General features: G+C 47.5%; 1 protein-coding gene across 5 annotated transcripts in view; it reads right to left on the bottom strand.

Annotated features, from left to right (window-relative positions):
• The window catches only part of SGSM1 (small G protein signaling modulator 1), an 86,627-nt gene extending 71,821 nt beyond the window's left edge, over positions 1 to 14,806 (bottom strand). For all 5 annotated transcript variants that reach the window (XM_035134582.3, XM_088656117.1, XM_035134583.3 and 2 more), the window contains exon 1: positions 14,652 to 14,806. The gene's annotated coding sequence lies outside the window, so the exon portion shown is untranslated. The remainder of the gene's footprint in view (positions 1 to 14,651) is intronic.
• Between the last annotated feature and the right edge of the window lie 5,355 nt (positions 14,807 to 20,161).

Raw genomic sequence — 20,161 nt, 5'->3', positions numbered from 1 at the left:
ATATATATATATATATATATATATATATATATATATATATATAACAATATACATAAAAAGAAAAAAGAAAGATGCCACACACAAAAAATACCTATAATCATTTTAACTTTCTTCTAACTTTCAAACCATTATTTCTGGGACTTCCCCAAGTCCCCCCTGATTTCCTTTTCAAATCATCTTTAGCAGTTTCCTACTCATTCTTTTAAACAGTTTCCAAAACTATCCCATATCCTTTACATCAAATCAACTATATTAAATTCATCTATACTTTCTTTCTAACATCTACTTTCATCCCTAATGCCTAATAAAAAGAAAAATTTTCCCATAGAAATTCAAATTTTTATACATCAGAATGCTTCCCTAAATAAACTTTGAACTTCCAGTCTTCTTCCACCGTCTCCTCTGCCTGATCTTGGAGTCTCCCCATCAGTTCAGCGAGTTCCATAAAGTCTATCATCTTCATCTGCCATTCTTCTATATTTGGTAATTCTTGTTTCTTCCAATATTTTGCAATTAATATCCTTGCTGCATGAAAGAAACGTTTTACTTGCACATAGCAGATGCCTGCGCATACCCGGTGACTCCCCAGGATTTTAAAATAATGGTGCTGAGAGCAGATGGCAGCACAGGTGGGAAAGGGAGAGATTTTAAATCTGTCTTGGAGTGGCAGCTGCTCCTTCCAGGAACATACGGTATTTTTCACTCTTTAGCTGAGATTCCTGCATTGGAGGGGGCTGTGCTGGCCTATGGGTGGTCCAATTGGAGAACAGCCTTTACTAAAGGTGTCACGGACTTTGAAGACGCTTGAACTCAGAACGAAAGGGAGAAATGAGCTAAGAGGAAGGCACGCTTGGCAAACCCTCACTGGGATCAACTCCCACCCAGAAACCCAGGTCCCCACTATGGAAGGATGTGTGGATCCAGAATTGGCCTCCTCAGTCAAAATAAAAAAATTCCTTCAGTAGCACCTTAAAGACCAACTAAGTTTATATTTTGGTATGAGCTTTCGTGTGCATGCACACTTCTTCAGATACACTAGAATGTAGTGTATTCGTGCATGCACACGAAAGCTCATACCAAAATATAAACTTAGTTGGTCTTTAAGGTGCTACTGAAGGAATTTTTTTTATTTTGCTTCGACTCAGACCAACACGGCTACCTACCCTCCTCAGTCAGTTACTGTTAAGACCATATCGATGGAAGACAATCTTACTTGGCTATGAGGGATTGGATCGCCAAAAAAGAAGACTAGATGACTAGAAGACTAGAAGATTCCACCTAAACCTTAGGAAGAACTTTCTGACAGTAAGAGCTGTCCGACAGTGGAATTTGCTACCAAGGGGTGTGGTGGAGTCTCCTTCTTTGGAGGTATTTAAGCAGAGGTTTGACAGCCATCTGTCAGGAATGCTTTGATGGTGTTTACTGCTTGGCAGGGGGTTGGACAGGATGGCCCTCAAGCCAGGTGTCTCCCATCCTGTATTTGTGCCTTTCATTTTTTTTGCCCAAGTGTAGTAGTACTTTACATTTCTCCCTGTTCAAATTCCTCTTGTTTGCTTTGGCCCAGTTCTATAATCTGTTAAGGTCATTTTGAAGTGTGATCCTGTCCTCTGGGGTATTAGTCACCATTCCCAATTTGATGCCATTTGCAAACTTGATCAGGATGCCCTCAAGCCCATCATCCAAGTCATTGATAAAGATGTTGAATAAGACTGGGCCCAAGACAGAACCCTGTGGCACCCCACTAGTCACTACTCTCCAGGATGAGGAGGAGCCATTGATGAGCACCCTTTGGGTTCGGTCAGTAAGCCTGTTACAAATCCACTGAATGGTAGCATTGTCTAGCCCGCATTTTACCAGCTTCTTTACAATAATATCATGGGGCACCTTGTCAAAGGCCTTGCTGAAATCAAGATAGATGAAGGGAATGCTGTGGATATAGCCCACCAGGCTTGTAATTCTGTCAAAAAATGAGATCAGAACTTGCATTGCCAACATCCAGCTCTGTTTGTCTCTGCAGTGCTGACAAGCCCAGGCTTTGCTGCTGCTGCTGCTGCTGCTGCGCTCCTTTCCCGGTGTGCAGCTGCTGCCTCTTTTCACAGGAAAGTGTGAGCTTTACAGCTGCTCAGCCAACAGCGGATGCACCAGGCCAATGACTAACCCCATTCAGCCAACAATCCCTCTCAGCTCCTTTCTGCTGCCTCACCTGCCAGCTGCGCCTCCTGCCCCCAATGTGTCCTTAGGAAGAGAATAAAGTAATGGCATTCAGAGTCACAATTTCCTGTGCAGGTTTGGTACTTTCCCTAACCTGAAGCAGAGATCAGTCCCAATGAGTGTTTGTATTGCAAATAGATTGAGAAATAAAGAAGCATGTGCAGAGTGCCTCTCAGCTGGCACTAAATTAGTAACCATGGCCCTCTGCCACACATCCAAGGTGGGCGTTGCCTGCTCCCCCACCCCATTCCTCAGCACACATAAATTCCCCAACTGAGTCTGTTCAAGCAGTGAAATAGGACCTGATTGCAGAGGGGAGCCTGTGCTCAGTTCCCCCAAAACAGCAGACCAGGAGGGAAGCCTATTTCTGCATGGCACCATTCCAGGTGGAAGATAGGGAGCTCACAGGATGGATTAAAGAAAATAATAATTAAATCCCTGCACAAAGAAAATCAGCAGCTCAGGGAGAATGGTGCTAGCCCAGCTTCACACTTCCATGCTGGTTTTCTAAGTGCAGGGAGTTTGCTTTTTCTTCTTGGCAGGGAAGAACATTCCATCCTGTGATAATCCCAACCCCCCTGTGAAGCCTGCAGTGGTTCAGTCCAGGAACTGGTTCAACTCATCACTGGGTGTTGATACCAATAGATCTTTGTTGGGGCTCTCAGAGCTGGAGGGAATTCACAATGGCAAGAACCTGGCCATGGAGTTGACCCAATGCCAGGATGAACAGGATGGCCTTTTAGCAAGTAGCCAACTATTCTTTGTTGTGTTTGGAGGGGGGGGGCATAATTCAACCCTCTTGAGCGTTGAGCCCAGAACAGAAGTGTCCTTGCATTCCATCACAGAGCAGCAGCCCCGCCCCGCCCCACCCCCAATGCTGCTCTATACAAACAAAGCTTTGCTTGTGGGGAACCATCAACTTGCCTTTCCCTGCCAAGAAACTCAGATGTTTCCTGCTAGAAAGGGCGGGGGACTGCTATCCACAGCAGCCTACATCACAGCAAGGGAGAGCAAGTGGACTGCTGGCTGTCCCTCCAGAACAGCAATGACCCCCAGCTTCCCCAACCCCCCAGCAGGCAAACTGGTTGAGCTGCATTTTCCAGCTGGTTCTGCAGCTGGAGGAGGGCAACCCTCCACCCTGAGACTTGAGGCAGGCTGCCAGACTGTGCTTCCTGCTCCTCCCCTCCCTGGTATCTGACATTTAAAAAGAATCATGGGAGCCCATCGCTTAGTGGAAGAGCTCCCAGGTTCAGTCCCCAAAGGCATATCCAGGAAGGACAGGCAATAATTCCCATGGGAGCCCTCTGAGACTTCTTTGGGGGCACTGGACTTCCTCTCTCTCCCCCCACCCCACCCCAAAGCACTCCTTCCTTGCATCGATGCCTCTTTCAAAATGTCTTCTAAATTCTTTGTCACAGTTGACCATGGTCTCAGATTGGAATTCCTTTTACGTATGTATTGTTGTTGTTTAAAACTGTTTCTGTATTTTTAATCATTGTTTAAAACTATTGTTATTTACTTCATAAAATTTACACACTGCTTAATGGTAAATGATCAAAAAGAAGGAAGCAATAAAATTATCAGAAAAACTGTAAAAACAGCTCTTCAAAACATTTAAAAGATAAGATCAGCAATCAACAAAAGTGCACCGTCAACATTCTACATATCCAGACTGGCTTGCCTAAACGAAAATGTTTTTAGCGGGGGGGGGGGGCTGGGGTCAAGAGTTAGGGACTTCCGGAGTGTGGGTGCTGCCACACTGAAGCAGCCATGGGGGCAACTATGGGGTAAGGCCATCTGGCAGGTGGACTGCTCTCAAGTTGAGCTTTATACCTTGAACTGCCCCCCCCCCAATATTCAATTGTTTTAACTGTTTTATATACTGTATGTAACTGATTTATAAATGTTCTTACCTTCTAAATTGCTTTGGGATGCCTCAAGGGCAGTGATTCATAAATGAAATAAATACAAGCCTGTGGGGAGAACCCCATTTTTTATCCCACTTCACTTGGCCTTTACAGCAGGCGAGGAACCCTTTTCAGCCCCAGACTGGCATTGCTCTTGGCCTGCCTTGCAAGGGGCATGCCTGCCCGCAGTGCGTGTCACCCAGGACACTTTCACACGCAGGTGTGCACACACCTCCACAGCTGACCACGCCTTCAAGGGAGGGACCAGGATGACATCCTCCAAAGGGCCCTGACCTGGGCATCTGCATTAAGGCTCTTTTCATGGAGAAGGAGGCTGTCAGTGGCCACAATGGCTCTGCTGGCTTTGCTCTAGTTCTCTGGTTGGAGACAGAAATGCTGTTGAATACCAGTTTCTGCAAAGCGTAGGAGGGGAGAGTGCTGGGGTGCTTGGGTCCTGCTTGTAGGTTTCCCATAATGGACATCTGGTTAGCCACTGTGAGAGTAGGATGCTGGACTCGGTGGTCTCCCATTGGCCTGATCCAGCAGGTGCTTCTGATGTTCTTAGTAGAGTCCAAGGCAGTTTGCTACATTCAACTCTTAAGGCTCCAACAACACACATTTTCCCCAGCAGTCCAACTGCCTCCTCACTGCTTTGCCAATCAAAGCTCAGAGAGAAGTTTTTAGGCAGCAGTGCCAGGACCCATCCACATGAAAAGTCAACCCAGGAAGGCTGGCCTGACCTGATCATCATAGAATCATAGAGTTGGAAGAGACCACAAGGGCCATGGGTGTAGACAGGGGGGGCAGGAGGGGGCAGCTGCCCCCCCCCTAGAAGCAAAAAATTATTGTATTTTACAGACCATAACCAATACTTTGCCCCTCCAAAAACTGAAGTGGAAAGGGCTTTGCTTTAGCAAGAGCAGCTCTCCACTTGCTGGGGGCGGGAACACAGCTGTAACAAAAACACATCAAATAAATAAAGCAAAGTGGCTACCGGTACTTAAGCAGTTAAGACAATGGAGCAGAATATCCCTTCAGGCAAGGTTCACCCTATTCACCCTATTGTTATTCAGTGGGAGTTGTTAATGGGCATTCAGGGATCGCATTAACAGTTCTATTGGCGATTTAATGAGGTTGCAGAGGATTCAATTTGACTAAGGTGGCCCTGCAAGGCTAAAAGGAAGTGAATAAGAAGGGGGGGCTGTAGCTTTGATAGACACAGTGATGTTTATAAAAAGCAGTGGTGTTCCAGTCTGCCCCTCCTCCTGCATCTGTATACTGTAAATCAGGGGTGGCCACCTCCCAAGAGACTCTGATCTACTCACAGAGTTAAAAACTGGGAGTGATCTACCCCCTTTTGGGGGGTTCAGGTCAAAGCTGTTGAGTTTTTTTAAGGAAGGGAAGCCCTGTTTTGGGGGCTTTAGGTCAAACTTGTTGAGCTTCTTTTAGGAGGGAGGGAGGCCCATTTTTGTTTAGGGCTTCAGGTCATAGTTCAGCTTTTTTTTAGGGAGGAGGAAAATTTTGGGTGAGCTTTTTTAGGGGTGCCAGTGATCTAGCAGTGATCTACCACAGACATCCAGTGATCTACTGGTAGATCACAATCTACCTGTTGGACGTGCCTGCTGTAAATCAAGCAGAGAGAAAGCTGCTTACAAGGCTCCTGTACAGGTGTACCGGTATCTTCCTCTTGCTGCAGAGTTCTAGCATAACAGCGTCACCCAGAGGCACCCACAAATGTGAGTTATCCCTCTCTCTATTCCTTCCTTTCCTCCCTCTTCCATCCTCAATAAAATACGGGGGGGGGGCAGATAAGCCCCACATAGAAAGCCCATCAACATGGGGGGGGGATGAATCTTTAAAATACAGTATTTACCAGTAATTTTTTTGGGGGGGGGAGGCACCTAGGCCTCTAGGAGTTGGCTGCTATGCCTAGGACAATTCAAGAAAGCAGAATCATGCATATGCTATGGTAATATATCAATAGAATCATGGAATTGTAGTCGGAAGGGACCACAAGGGTCATCTAGTCCAACCCCCTGCAATGCAGGAATTTTTCCCCAATGTGGGGCTTGAACCCACAACATGGTTGAAATATAATGCTGATATGCAGCAACGCCTCGGAGCCATCGAGACTGCGGCCCTGTCTTGCCTCGCCCTCGCCCGCCCTGCCACCCCCTCTCCCCTGCCCAACCCTCCCATCATCTTGCTGCAGAGTTCCAGCTTCACAGCATCACCCAGAGGCACCCACAAATATGAGGTATCCCTCTCTCTATTATTCCTTCCTTCCCTCCCTCTTCCATCCTTAATAAAATACTGGGGGGGGCAGATAAGCCCCACATAGAAAGCCCATCAAAATGGGGGGGTGACTCTTTCAAATACGGTATTTACCAGTAATTTGGGGGGGGGGCACCTAGGCCTCTAGGATTTGGCTGCTATGCCTAGGAGTAGGACAATTCAAGAAAGCAGAATGATGCATATGCTATGGCAATATATCAATAGAATCATAGAATTGTAGTCGGAAGGGACCACAAGGGTCATCTAGTCCAACCCCCTGCAATGCAGGAATTTTTTCCTAAGGTGGGGCTTGAACCCACAACATGGTTGAAATATTATGCTGATATGCAGCAACGCCTCGGAGCTGTCGTGACTGCGGCCGTGCCTTGCCTTGCCCTCGCCCACCCTGTCACCCCCTCTTGCCTGCCCGACCCTCCCGTCCTCTCCAGCCAAGCAGGGTAGCCGCTGCCGTTGCCAGCCCCAGAAGCACAAGGTGGCCGCTGCCGCCACCACGATGCCGTCATGCCAGCTGGCCCTGTAGCCCCGCCCACGTTCCCACTTTGTGGCCCCGCCCCTGAATGATCATGGCTTGCCCCCCCCCCCCTAGTTTTGATCCTGGCTACGCCCTTGACAAGGGCCATCCAGTCCAACTCCCTGCCAAGCAGGAAACACCATCAAAGCATTCCTGACAGATGGCTGTCAAGCCTCCGCTTAAAGACCTCCAAAGAAGGAGACTCCACCACACTCCATGGCAGCAAATTCCACTGTCGAACAGCTCTTACTGTCAGGAAGTTCTTCCTAATGTTTAGGTGGAATCTTCTTTCTTGAAGTTTGAATCCATTGCTCCGTGTCTGCTTCTCTGGAGCAGCAGAAAACAACCTACCTCCCTCCTCTATATGACATCATTTTATATATTTGAACATGGCTATCATATCACCCCTTAACCTTCTCTTCTCCAGGCTAAACATGCCCAGCTCCCTAAGCCGTTCCTCATAAGGCATCGTTTCCAGGCCTTTGACCATTTTGGTTGCCCTCTTCTGGACACGTTCCAGCTTGTCAGTATCCTTCTTGAACTGTGGTGCCCAGAACTGGACACAGTACTCCAGGTGAGGTCTGACCAGAGCAGAATACAGTGGTACTATTACTTCCCTAGATCTAGATGCTATACTCCTATTGATGCAGCCCAGAATTGCATTGGCTTTTTTAGCTGCTGCATCACCTTGGCCGTGTCAGCACTGAAAAACTTGTTCTCTCATTTTGAATTTGCACAGGTGTAACCAGGAGAGCCTTTGGCTTTGCACATTGACTATCGTCTTAACAAAACACAACCCCCCCTCTCTCCCTCCCCCCCTGTTCCTCTGCTGTCACCAGCCTGTAATTCCAATATCCTGCAGTGACAAGTGGAAAAAACTATCCTGTAGATAAAGCAATATCCTATTAATGAAGTAAAAAACACACTGCTTGCATTATTCCTGTGCATTCAATCACTGTTTGCTTTGGGTTATACAGATGATAACATAGCTGAGGAGTCTGATACGGATGGAAGAAGCACGACGGTTCTCTCTCCACCCCCACCCCCAGTGTTTCATTTAGGGAGACAAAAAACAATCATGGCAAGAACTGATTTTCAGCATATACCTGAGAGTGCAAAGTGGCACAGTGACTTTAGGTGCCTGGGGTTAGTCTTCAATCTTAAGAAGGTAGGGATCAAAATGTTTCTCGGATCACACACACATTGTACCCAGGTACTGCTCCTAAGCACCAGGGCTGCAATGCACCTGTAGAGCCAGGTGCAGCCTTTCCCACCTGTCCCATATGCAGAATTCAGAACCAAAGGAAATGCCACAAGGGAGCCTTCTGCAGAGCTGCATTTCCCAACAAGGAAAGAACTGGAGAACTGCACTGTTTCTGTTGAGACGGAGGTGGGGGAAAGGCAAGCAGGCACCTGGAAGGTAGTGTGCATCTTTAAAACTAAATCCATTCCCTGCTAAAGCAAACAAGTTACTACAGCCATGTAATGTTTCTTCATACCAAGCAAGTGCCAAAACTCTTATTTCTGCCTTTATTGCTGGTAACCCTCCTCCTGCCAAAATGCTTTTCTGCAGATCTGTATACATATAGATGAACAGAATCACAGAATTGTGGAGTTGAAAGGGCCCCCGCAGGTCATCTAGTCCAACCCTTGCAATGCAGGAATGCCTAGCTGGTTCCAGGTCTGCTCTTCTTTAAGTGGCAGAATACCTGCTTGGCATTCAAAAGGTCCCTGGTTCAATCTCTGGCAGCATCACCCTGTTTGAAACCCTGGAGAGCTGCTGCCAGTCAGTGTAGACAATACTGAGCTACATGGACCGAGGGCAGATAAGGCAGCCCTCCCCCCCATGTTCCTATGCTTTTGCACCCTTGGAAAATTTAGCGTGCACAACAACAGGGGTGCCATCTGTTTCTGCCATAATCAGTGGGGAGCTGTAAAATGTTCACCCAGGAAGCCCTTTCAGATCATATGATGCTACAGAGAGAAAGAAAGAATTGTGATGCTGAGTTGACGCACATTTCCAAATTCCATCCCCTTCTAACTGCTTCACTCCCCAAAGCCACTGAAAATGTTAAAATCATGGCAGCAGCTTGTGAGGCTGTTGCCACGGAAACAAACTGAAGAAATCAATGCTGGAGGATGAGCTGGCAAAGCGGGGGGGGGGGGGGGAGAGGAGGAGGAGGAGGAGGAGGAGAGTCAGCTCCAAACAGGCAGGGGGGGCATGGATGGATGCTCAGCACTGTGAGGTGGGGAGTTCTTGGGGGAGGGGGAACAAAAAGCACCTTGAGCAGGAGAAAGCAGAGGAGAGGCTATGACCTTCAAGAGAAAGGAACCGGAGGCTCTTCCTCAGCCAACTCACAGCAGAAAGCTCCCCCCTCCCTGCGAATTGTAGGTGTTTCAGGTATTTCAAGGGGGTGGGCACCAGCAATATACTTTAAAATAAAATGAAACACACAATTGTTAATTTGGCTAGTTTGGTCCGAAATCCACATATGAGCAGAAATAAAAGAACACTGGCTCTTAAAGGATGGTTCATGTATCAGGTATAGATACCATCATCTTAAAAGATGCATTCTCCCAACTCTCACATATTTTTACTTATTTTTATTTAACTTATTTATTTTATTCATTTATTTTTTAATTTCTATATCGCTTTACATTTTTAAGAGAAATCTCAAAGCGGTTTAAAGCATATTAAATCAATAAAACATAAATAAAGTAATCTGAAGGAAGTCAAATATAGAGTATACAGTCAAAGCAACATAACAGAAAACTAAAATATTATCTCAAAGATTTCAAAATAAAACATTACAAAGGAGGTCAACTACAGAATACATGTTTAACCCAGGAGTGCTGGGTGAGTCTGGGCCCTGCCCCCTAGGCCAGGTGGAAAGGGCCTTGCAGGGAGCAGCCCCCACGCCTCACAGCTTCTTTAAGAAGCTCAAAGTGGCATATGCAACTTTCTCCCTCATTTTGTCTTCACAACAACCCTGCAAGGCAGGCAAGGCTGAGAAAAGCAGTGAGAGGCCCAGTGAGCTTCTTGTCCAAACAGAGCCATGAATCCCGGTCTCCCAGGTCCCAGCCCCACACTCTAACCATTGCACCACATTGGCTCCCTTCTCACAGACATGTTTGCCATCTACAATTTTTTTTAAAAAAGAGCAGCTCATATTATATATCAGTGTGTTTTCTTAACCTGCCTTCCGATGGAAGTTTTTAGTTGGTCAAACAATTTCTAACCTATTTACTGAATAAGATACTGCAATTCTCCTAATAAGAAGTAGATTCACATCAACTTCACCAACAATTCTGTGTTCCATTGACCATCCAACAGAGGAAATGGCTTGTAACGCACACACAACCTTCCCCAACTTGTGTCACTGGGTGGTGGGAAGGCAGGAGTTGTAACCCAGCACCAGGTTGCAGGAGGGGGCTCTGCTTTTACACAAATTAAGTGAGGAGGTGGCAGAGAACCTGAGAAGAGCCAATGGCCCACATAGTCCAGCCTCCTCTTCTCACACACAGCAGAGGCCTAAGGCCAGGGCACTCCAGCACTCTCCCACTTGCAATTCCCGGCAAGCGGCAGTCAGGGGTATTCATGCCTTCTTTAACAGGAGAGGGAGAGTGTGAGAAGACTGGCTGTGGGATCAAGCCAAATGGGGGCCCATGTAGTCCAGCCTCCTATTCTCACAGTGGCCACCCAGAGGCCCCCATGGGAAGCCCCCCATTAGGGCTCTCCCCAATTGCAATTCCCAGTAAGTGGTCTTTGGAGGTATCCTGGCTCCACCAGTGGAGGCAGAACGTAGGAAGGGCTTGGCTGTGGGATCAGGCCAATCATCCATCCCGTCCAGCCTCCTGTTCTCACCAGGGGCAGCCATGTGCCTGTGGGATCGAAGCACAAGGCTTTCAGCAACTGGTATTTACACTGTGGAGGCAGAGGACAGCCCATGTGGCCCTCCTAGCTGGGGGCCTTCACTGCCTCTGGTGGGAGTGAGTTCCAGAGTTCCACTATGACTACATGAGGAAGGACTTTCTGTCCCGAATTCTCCAACGTTCAGCTTCATTGGAGGTCCAAGGGGAAACGGCTCTCAGCCTCCCCACCTCTCCCAGGGGCGTCCCACATGCTGCATCAATTACTGGAGGCCATTCTGAGAACCACCTCCGACGCCACACAATCAATAACTTTCCAGAAAAAGCTATCCAAGAATAGACCTTAAGAGTGTTCAGCACTAAGGAATAAAAATGTCTTAAGCTCATTGCCGGCAGAGCAGGCAATTAAAAGGTGCTGGAGACGACCTCCACCTTGTGCCCAGTGGGAGCCCCATTTAAAAATCAAATGGAAGACACACAGCTGAGGGGGATGCCTTCTGGGTCAGCAGGATGCTAACCTCGCTGCCACTGTGCCCCCCCCCCCCGGGGCTGGTGTTAAGTAACCACCACCCTTCCAATATTGGTGGGGTTGCCAAGGCAACCAGAAGAACTTCATTCTGCTTTCTCACCATCAACACATCAATTGGGACTGCATGAACTGGTTGCCTTGCTATTCCTTGAGAGCATTTATCAAGGGCTTTAGAGTCAGCCAGAAAGAGAAAAAGATGCTGACATATTTTTTTGCTTGCTTCACACCCCTCATCACGCAAACCATGGCTGTGTTTTTTCAGTGTGTGTCACATTTGGGACACAATTTGTGTGTGTGTGAGAGAGAGTGAGTGATGCCTTTTGGCAAAGCTTTTTCCCTAGCACTTGTCACTATAAAACTCTCCCACAAGACGATGGGCCCCGTCTGCACTCTAGAAGTAAAGTAGTATCACACCACTTTAAGCAGCCATGGCTTTCCCCAAAGAATCCTGGGAACTGTAGTTTGTTAAGGGTGCAGAGCATTGTTGGGAGATCCCCTATCCCCCTCGAAGAGCTACAGTTCCCAGAGTTCCTTGAGAAGAGGGACTGACTATTAAACCACACTGAGAATTGAAGTTTTGTGAGACAAATAATAGTCCTGTTAGGGCCTCTCAGCACCAAACAACAAACTACGGTTCCCAGGATTCTTTGAGGGGAAAGCTATGATCGTTTAAAGTGGCATGCTAGTGTTTTACATTTACAGTGGGGACACTTTCATATTAGCCCCCCCCCCCCGATTCCTTGAGAGGAGCTCAGAGAAGGAGGAGGAACGTGTTTTCAGGCCACCCAACTCCTTCATCCCAGGGATCATAAAGTGGGCAGGCATGCGCTCTCTCTCTCAATTGCAAATCACATGCAAGCAGAGAAGCACAATTTATTTGACTAACAGAGGAATTGCCAGCTCACAACTGCAAACAGAAATAAAACTGCCAGGCCAATGAGGACACATACTCCTATTTCTTATTTCTTGCACAGCCTACACCCCAACACAGGAGATACAAGGCAACACAGGATGTCCAAGGTTTGTGACATGTTCCCCATGTGCCACAGTTCACATCCCAGCCCAGTTTGCCTTTCACATCCTGGTCCCCGTGAGGCAGCCTGAATGAAACTCATCTCTGGCCCCTACGGTGGCTTGCTGATTAAAAGCCCTATGCAGAGTCCAGCTCTCCCAGGCTCACAAGAAGAGGCACACAGCACCTGTGGCTTGGTACATGGCTGGAGGGGAGGCTGGAGGAGGAGCAGGGAGCAGTGTGGCTCAGGGACAAGCAAAAGGTCCCAGGTTCAATCCCTGCCTCAGAGCCTGGAGAGCCGCTGCTCCTTGTGTCAGCTGGAAAGGGTGGAGCAGCCCCCAAGCCCCCCCTGCCCCATGGGAGACCACCGTGTTGGGCAGGGGCAGAAGGAAAAATGGGCCTAGTAGTTGATGGGGGCCTCACCTTTGCACAGGTTTCATTCCAGCCATGCCAAAATGCAAAATCTAAGGGCAAATCCACAGATATATTTAAAGCACATGACTTCCTTGCAAAGTATCCTAGCATAGCTGCCAAGTTATCCCTTTTTTAAAGGGATTTTCCCTTATGCTGAATAGGCTTCCTCGCGAGAAAAGGGAAAACTTGGCAGCTATGTATCCTAGAAACTGCTGTTTCTCCCCACCAGAGCTACAATTCCCAGTACCCTTAAGCAACTACAGATCCCATAATTCTTTGGGGGAAGTCACTTTTAAAAATGTGCCTCGTGTGGATCTGCACATGCACTTCTCCATCCAGACTCCCAGTTGAAGGGGACACATCCCAGTTGGGCCAAAGGATGGTGGGCATGGAGCCAGGCTGGTTCCATGTGGAGATGCACAGCCTGCAAAGAGGGTTGGCCAGGAAGACCTCATGAAGAGGTTCCCCATCCCTGGCATGGACAGTCCTGAGCTAGATGGACCAGTGGGCTCCCTGGATCATCTTCCAGCCCCTGGTCTCTCTAGCCCCCAGCAAAGGCTTTGCTCCAGTCCATGACAAAAAAAACAACATGGAGAGGTTTTGAAGTGCAGAAGCATCAGGCCTAGGCAAACTAATGCAGTGACCTCTTCTTGTCCATCTTGCCCTTGATGGATCTGTCAGGACTCAGCAACAGATGATGCCAGAATTCAATTAATGGGAGCAATGGAGCCAAACTTTCCCATGGGGGTCACGCCAGCCAGCCTGCAGCTCCCCTCCCAAGAGCAGCACAAGTGAATCTGCAGTGAGAGGGAGCTGCAAAGGAGTAGCCCAGTACCAGCCACACACACCTCCCGGGCTGTGCGCTCTGCACAATCCTGAACTAGACTTACATAAGCAGCAATTGGCGGAGCAGAGGGAGGGGGGATCAAAATTGGAGCCATCTCAGTTCTGATCCTTGGGGGAGGGATGAGGAGAATGAAAGGGTCTTGGACCCTTAAGAATGTTGACAGACACACACACAGCCATCATCGGCTAGGCAGACAGGTCCAGGTGTCATGCTGCTAGAGACCTTGAGAAATTATTCACGTTCCAATAATGCTGAAGGCAACAAAGATAATAAATAAGCTGTCCGGAGGGCAGGAAATGTTCCAGACTAGAGAGGAAGGGTCATCCCCAGATGGGGGAAAGGCACTCTGTGTGTCCTCAGGGACTCCCTTTACCTCTACTATCTCATCTTGCCCAAGGGACTAGTGTCATCTTAAAGTTAAGTCCTGTTGGATCAGGCAGAGGTGTCCAGCCTCCGGCTCTCACAGTGGCCAGCCAGATACCTGTGGGAAGCCCCCCCCCCACGGGGCCCCAGCACCACCTGCGATGCTCAACAACTGGTCACCTCTCCACGCCACCTCTCATCTGTGCACCTCCATGGTGACCTTGCTGCCAAATAAGGGGAGCATGGGAGACAGGAGCATGCGAAGACTGCAAGGACCACTATGACAGGGTAACCCTGCACATGCAGGACAAAATGGGGAAGGGGTGGCATGCCCCCCCCCCCAATCTGGGGAGTTTTGCATCCCTTCCTGCTTTGCCTCGCTTTTCTTTTTGAACAAACTAATCTGCTCTTTGGGGTAACACCCCCGTGTCCATTTGTAGCTGGCCAGGTCTCTTCTTCCTGAGAGGAGGGAGGAAATCTCCCCGCTCGGGCTAAAGCCCCCAAGAAGGTGGGAAACGGTGCTTGACTCTCCCCCGCCCCCCCGCCTTGAACAGGATGAGTCAAGTGCATGGAGCCAAAGACAGGAGACTCGTAAGTCGCACCCCCCACCACCACCCCCACCAGCGCGCAAATGCAGCAAAGCTACCGAACGAGCCTTGCCCCCCCCCCAAGGGAAGGCAGCGCGCACCCACCTCCTTCTTGGCGCTGCGCAGGAGGCGCTGCCGCGTCTCGGCCTCGGCTGGCAGCAGCAGCAGCGACGAGGGCGTCAGGGCGCGCAGGGCGGCCGCCGAGCCCCCCGGCGCCCCCCGGCTGCCCCCGCCGCCGCCCGCCGCGCCTGGACCCCGGCGGACCCCGGCCGGAGAGGAGGTCGCCGCCGCCGCCGCCGCCGCCGCCATCGTGCGCTTCCTCCTTCTGCCCAGAGCCCAGCGAGCCGAGGGCGGAGAGGCGGGCGGGCGGGCGGGCGGATGACTGCGCTGCGCTGGGCTGGGCGAGCCCGACGCGCCGCCCCTCCGAGCCGCACAGCAGCGGCGGCCACGCCGGCCTTCGCCTACGTCCTCCGACTTCCAGCGGACTAGCCGCTTGGCACCGCGAATTAAGAGTCCCACTCTCTTTATAAGAAATTAAATAATAAATTGCTAAAACCATTGCGTGCAGGATATAATGAAATTTTAATATTAGGGAAAGTCCCACAAACATGGAAAGAGGCATATATAACACACTGATTCCAAAACAAGATACTGATGTGGCTTCTATAAAAAAGTATAGACCGATTTCGTTATTAAATAATGATTATAAATTGTTTGCTAACATAATGGCCAATAGAATGAAAACAGTATTGAAAGATTATATACATCATGATGAGGCAGGATTTCTTCCAGGTAGACAAATTAAGGATAATATAAGAAATATTATAGATATTATAGAATACCTAGAAGTGAGAAATGAAAAGCAAGCAGCATTGATGTTTATAGACACTGACAAAGCATTTGACAATGTCTCTTGGGAATTTATGAAAAAAGTACTTGAAGAAATGAATTTTAGAGAAAATTTTAGAAAAGAAATCCATGCTATATATTCAGATCAAAAAGCAAAATCAATTGTCTATCAGGTGGTAACAGAAGAATGTAAAATACAAAAAGGAACAAGACAAGGATGTCCGCTGTCGCCTTTATTATTTATTTTAGTCCTGGAAGTCCTGGCAAGAAACATAAGGGCAAATGAAAACATTAAAGGAATTAAAGTAGGGGAAAAGTCATATACATTGAAGGCCTATGCAGACGATCTGGTAATTACAGTTGAAGATCCCCAAAACACTATTCCAACAGTGTTAGAAAGAATTCAAAAGTTTGGGAAAGTAGCAGGATTTAAATTAAACAAAAGACCAAGTTATTAGTTAAAAATCTAACAGATTCAGATAAAAAGGAATTATCTCAAACCATAGAAATAGAAACCCATAAAAAGGTTAAATATTTAGGAATTTGGCTAACAACCAGAAATATCAATATTTATAAGGATAATTATGAAAAATGTTGGAATGAGTTAAAAAGGAATTTAGAAATATGGGGCAGAATGAATTTATCATTATCAGGAAGAATTGCAGCAATTAAAATGAACGCATTGGCAAAAATGATGTTTTTATTCCAAACAATACTGTCTGCTTCAAGAAATGGCAAAAAGATATTTCTAAATTTATCAGGAAAGGGAAGAAACCAATGATAAAATATAAAATATTAACAGATATTAATCAAAAAGGAGGATTCTCCCTTCCAGATTTCAAACTTTATTATGAAGTGAGCTGTGCTACTTGGATCCGGGATTGGATTAAATTAGAAAATACCGATTTACTGGATCTGGAAGGACATGATTGGTTGGCATGCGTACTTATGGTATAATAAAGTGAAAGTACATAAAGGTTTTCATAATCATATAATCAGGAAATCATTGATAAAAGTATGGGAAAATATAAAGATTTATTTGAACAAAAAACCCTGTGGTGGGTCGCCCCAACAGAAGCAATTTCAATTAAAAAGATAAATATGGAAGGGAAATGGCCAACATATAGAGATTTGCTGATAGAAAGAGAAGGGAAATTAAAACTTAAGGATTATGATGAGATAAGATAACACATTCATGTCTGGCTGCAGCATTGTCAATTAAATGAGGTTTTTAAAGAAGATAGTAAGAAAGGATTTGGATATACCATATCTAGATTTCAAAGAGAAATTGTAGATGATAATAATAAATTCTTAAAGAAAATGTATAATTTATTATTAGAATGGGGGACTAAAGATGAAAAAGTCAAATCTGTAATGATTAAATGGGCACAAGATATAGGACACAACATACAAATGGACGATTGGGAAAAATTATAGAAAGTCAATTTAAAATTCACTGACTGCATACTGTTAAAAGAGAATTATATGAAAACGATGTATTGATGGTATATCACACCTGTGAAATTGGCAAAAAAATGGATAGAACAAGTTCTAATAAGTGATGGAAATGTAAAGAAAAGGAAGGTTTTTTCCATATGTGGTGGAATTGTAAAATAATTAAAAATTATTGGAATATGATTTATAATGAAATGAAAAAAATGTTAAAGTTAACTTTTGTTAAAAGACCAGAAGCTTTTCTATTAAGCATTTCAGGTGAAGATCTGCCAAAAGATAAGAAGAATCTATTTACCGGTTTGTATGCCTAGGGCTCAGAAGGTCAGCGGTTCGAATCCCCACGACGGGGTGTTGCTCCTGTTGCTTGGTCCCAGCTCCTGCCCACCTAGCAGTTCGAAAGCACGGCAAAGTGCAAGTAGATAAATAGGTACCACTACAGCGGGAATCATAGAGTTGGAAGAGACCACAAGGGCCATCCAGTCCAACCCCCTGCCAAGCAGGAAGCACCATCAAAGCAATCTTGACATATGGCTGTCAAGCCTCTGCTTAAAGACCTCCAAAGAAGGAGACTCCACCACACTCCTTGGTAGCAAATTCCACTGCCGAACAGCTCTTACTGTCAGGAAGTTCTTCCTAATGTTTAGGTGGAATCTTCTTTCTTGAAGTTTGAATCCATTGCTCCGTGTCCACTTCTCTGGAGCAGTAGAAAACAACCTTTCTCCCTCCTCTATATGGCATCCTTTCATATATTTGAACATGGCTATCATATCACCCCTTAACCTTCTCTTCTCCAGGCTAAACATACCCAGCTCCCTAAGCCGTTCCTCATAAGGCATCATTTCCAGTCCTTTGACCATTTTGGTTGCCCTCTTCTGGACACGTTCCAGCTTGTCAGTATCCTTCATGAACTGTGGTGCCCAGAACTGGACACAGTACTCCAGGTGAGGTCTGACCAGAGCAGAATACAGTGGTACTATTACTTCCCTTGATCTAGATGTTGTTGTTGTTGTTTAGTCGTTTAGTCGTGTCCGACTCTTCGTGACCCCATGGACCATAGCACGCCAGGCACTCCTGTCTTGCACTGCCTCCCGTAGTTTGGTCAAACTCATGTTCGTAGCTTCGAGAACACTGTCCAACCATCTTGTCCTCTGTCGTCCCCTTCTCCTAGTGCCCTCAATCTTTCCCAACATCAGGGTCTTTTCCAAGGATTCTTCTCTTCTCATGAGGTGGCCAAAGTATTGGAGCCTCAGCTTCACGATCTGTCCTTCCAGGGAGCACTCAGGGCTGATTTCCTTAAGAATTGATAGGTTTGATCTTCTAGCAGTCCATGGGACTCTCAAGAGTCTCCTCCAGCACCATAATTCAAAAGCATCAATTGATCTAGATGCTATACTCCTATTGATGCAGCCCAGAATTGCATTGGCTTTTTTAGCTGCTGCATCACACTGCTGACTCATGTCATGTCTGTGGTCTACCAAGACTCCTAGATCCTTTTCACATGTACTGCTCTCAAGCCAGGTGTCACCCATCCTGTATTTGTGCCTTACATTTTTTTTGCCCAAGTGTAGTACTTTACATTTCTCCCTGATAAAATTCATCTTCTTTGCTTTGGCCCAGTTGTCTAATCTGTTAAGGTCATTTTGAAGTGTGATCCTGTCCTCTGGGGTATTAGCCACCCCTCCCAATTTGGTGTCGTCTGCAAACTTGCTCAGGATGCCCTCAAGCCCATCATCCAAGTCATTGATAAAGATGTTGAATAAGACTGGGCCCAAGACAGAACCCTGTGGCACCCCACTAGTCATTACTCTCCAGGATGAGGAGGAGCCATTGATGAGCACCCTTTGGGTTCGGTCAGTAAGCCTGTTACAAATCCACTGAATGGTACCGTGTTTCTCATATTTTAAGGCATCCCTACAAAATAAGGCATGGCAGGATTTTCCTGAGGTGGAAAAATATAAGGCATACCTCGAAAATAAGCCGTACCGGGTGGTGGAAGAAGGTCTGTGGCAAAGAAGGGTTGCTGCTGCCGCGTTAACCCCCGAGACCTGGCTGCAGCCTCAGCGCGCAGCGCGTGCAGCCCCAGAACCCAGCTGTAGCCTTTGCGCACGGACACCCGGGACCCGGCTGCAGCCTCAGCGCGCAGCGCGCGCAGCCCCAGTACCCGGCTGCAGCCTCTGCCTGCCGCGCGTGCAGCCCCAGGACCCGGCTGCAGCCTCTGCCTGCCGCGCGCGCAGCCCCAGGACCCGGCTGCAGCCTCTGCCTGCCGCGCGCGCAGCCCCAGGACCCGGCTGCAGCCTCTGCCTGCCGCGCGCGCAGCCCCAGGACCCGGCTGCAGCCTCTGCCTGCCGCGCGCGCAGCCCCAGGACCCGGCTGCAGCCTCTGCCTGCCGCGCGCGCAGCCCCAGGACCCGGCTGCAGCCTCTGCCTGCCGCGCGCGCAGCCCCAGGACCCGGCTGCAGCCTCTGCCTGCCGCGCGCGCAGCCCCAGGACCCGGCTGCAGCCTCTGCCTGCCGCGCGCGAAGACCCGGTGGGAGCAGGTCTGTCGTCTGCACAGATACCGGTACCGGTACTTATTTTTTAATTAAGACATCCCTTGAAAATAAGCCATGCTGTGTTTTTTTCAGGAAAAAATTAATATAAGACATGACTTATAATGTGAGAAACACGGTAGCATTGTCTAGCCCGCATTTTACCAGCTTCTTTACAAGAATATCATGGGGCACCTTGTCAAAGGCCTTGCTGAAATCAAGATAGGCTACATCCACAGTGTTCCCTTCATCTACCAGGCTTGTAATTCTGTCAAAAAATGAGATCAGATTAGTCTGACATGACTTATTTTTCAGGAACCCATGCTGACTTTTAGTGATCACAGAGTTTCTTTCTAGGTGCTCACAGACTGTTTGCTTAATGATCTGCTCTAGAATCTTAAATGGTAAATGGTGTTTCCGTGTGCTGCTCTGGTTCGCCAGAAGCGGCTTTGTTATGCTGGCCACATGACCCAGAAGCTGTACACCGGCTCCCTCAGCCAGTAAAGCGAGATGAGCGGCGCAACCCCAGAGTCGGTCACAACTGGACCTAACGGTCCAGGGATCCCTTTACCTTTATGCTACAACAGCAGCCAGGATTTTGCTAGCCCAAAGATGGAAAAATGATGAAATACCTACGAAGGAACAATGGCAAGAAAAACTGATGGAATATGCTGAAATGGTGAAGTTAACTGGAAGACTCAAAGATAAGGACAATAGAGACTTTTAAAAAAAAAGACTGGGAACCTTTTGTGTTTTATCTACAGAAACAATGTAACGAAATGAA

This window comes from Zootoca vivipara, chromosome 12 (assembly GCF_965207765.1).
Source record: "Zootoca vivipara chromosome 12, rZooViv2.hap1.1, whole genome shotgun sequence".
Classification (NCBI taxonomy): Eukaryota; Metazoa; Chordata; class Lepidosauria; order Squamata; family Lacertidae; genus Zootoca; species Zootoca vivipara.
The sequence above is the reverse complement of the archived record's forward strand: the minus strand, read 5'-3'. Positions and strand labels throughout refer to the sequence as shown.